Here is a 1,955-nt window from a genome sequence, read left to right on the forward strand (position 1 = left end):
GTTTATCTTATATCCTGATACTTTGCTGAAATCTTCTATTAGTTCCAGTAGTTTTCTTGTGAATTCTTTGGGATTTTCTGTCTATAAGATCATATCATCTGCAAATAGGGATACTTTTACTTCTTCCTTATCAATTTGGATGCCCTTTATTTTTTTTTCCAGCCTAATTGCTCTGGATGGGACCTCGGCACAATGCTTCATAAGAGTAGTCATAAAGGGCATCCTTTGTCTGGTTCCTATTCTCAAGGGGAATGCTTTCAGACTCTCTCCATTTAGGATGATGTTGGCTGTTGGCTTTGTATAAATGTGTATCATTACGTTGAGGAATTTCCCTTCTATTCTTATTTCACTGAGAGTTTTAAAAACATGGAATGCTTCATGAATTTGGGTGTCATCCTTGCACAGGGGCCATGCTAATTTTCTCTGTATCATTCCAATTTTAGTATATGGGCTGCTGGAGTGAGCACCATGTAAGCATTTTTGTCAACATAAAAGAGGAAGAAATGGAGGGGAGGACATGCCCCTTCCTTTTATAGGCACAACCACAGAAGTTGCACATATCACTTATCCTCACATATCAGTGGCCAGAACTTGGCTACATGCCATGCCTAGCTGCAAGGGAGGTTGGGAAATGCAGTCTTTGGCTGAGTAGCCAGGTGCCCAGGTAAAAATTCCTCAGCATGGAAAAAGGGGAAAGTGCATACTGGGGGAAAATGAGTCATCTCTCCATAGTCCTTGTCTCATGTACCCTTATGTTATGGATGGAATTGTGACCTCCCCAAATATCTATCAACTAGGTTTCAGGTTACTAGGTTAGGCTAAGCCGTGGTGCTCAGTTTTGTGTGGTCGTCCTCCACTTTGTGATCTGACGTGATTACCCTTTGTGTTATAAATCCTAACCTAACCTCTGTGATGTTAATGAGGCAGGATTAGAGGCAGTTATGTTAATGAAGCAAGACTCAATCTGCAGGATTTGGTTGTATCTTTTTTTTTATAATTTTTATTGTGCTTTAAGTGAAAGTTTACACATCAAATCAGTCTCTCACATAAAAACCCACATACACCTTGCTACATACTCCCAATTACTTTCCCCCTAATGAGACAGCTCGCTCTCTCCCTCCACTCTCTCTTTTCGTGTCCATTTTGCCAGCTTCTAACCCCCTCCGCCCTCTCATCTCCCCTCCAGGAAGAGATGCCAACATAGTCTCAAGTGTTCACCTGATCCAGGAAGCTCATTCCTCACCAGCATCCTTCTCCAACCCGTTGTCCAGTCCAATCCATGTCTGAAGTGATGGCTTTGGGAATGGTTCCTGTCCTGGGCCAACAGAAGATCTGGGGGCCATGACCACTGGGGTCCTTCTAGTCTCAGTCAGACCATTAAGTCTGGCCTTATGAGAATTTGAAGTCTGCATCCCACTGCTCTCCTGCTCCCTCAGAGGTTCTCAGTTGTGTTCCCTGTCAGGGCAGTCATTGGTTATAGCTGGGTACCATCTAGCTCTTCTGGTCTCCGGATGATGTAGTCTCTGGCTCATGTGGCCCTTTCTGTCTCTTGGGCTCATAATCGTCTTGTGTCCTTGGTGTTCTTCATTCTCCTTTGATCCAGGTGGGTTGAGACCAATTGATGCATCTTAGATGGCTGCTTGCTAGCGTTTAAGACCCCAGACACCACTCTTCAAAGTGGGATGCAGAATGTTTTGGATTTGGTTGTATCTTGAGTCAGTATCTTTTGAGCTACAAAATAGAGAATCAAGCAGAAAGGGAGGGGCCTCATACCACCAAGAAAGAAATGCTGGGAGCATAGTGTGTCCTTTAGGCCCAGGGTCCTTGTGCTGAGAAGCTCCTAGACCAGGGGAAGGTTGATTGCAAGGACCTTCCCCCAGAGCCAAGAGAACGCGAAAGCCTTCTCCTGGAGCTGGTTCCTCTGAATTCAGACTTCCAGTGCCCTAGACTGTGAC

General features: G+C 44.8%; 1 non-coding gene across 1 annotated transcript; it reads right to left on the reverse strand.

Annotated features, from left to right (window-relative positions):
- Positions 1-360: 360 nt before the first annotated feature.
- On the reverse strand, positions 361-467 carry LOC126081305 (U6 spliceosomal RNA). Its single transcript, XR_007518352.1, has one exon. It is a non-coding gene; the product is annotated as a U6 spliceosomal RNA (small nuclear RNA).
- Positions 468-1,955: the final 1,488 nt, after the last annotated feature.

The sequence above is a fragment of the Elephas maximus genome, chromosome 7 (genome assembly GCF_024166365.1).
Source record: "Elephas maximus indicus isolate mEleMax1 chromosome 7, mEleMax1 primary haplotype, whole genome shotgun sequence".
In the NCBI taxonomy this organism is placed as follows: Eukaryota; Metazoa; Chordata; class Mammalia; order Proboscidea; family Elephantidae; genus Elephas; species Elephas maximus.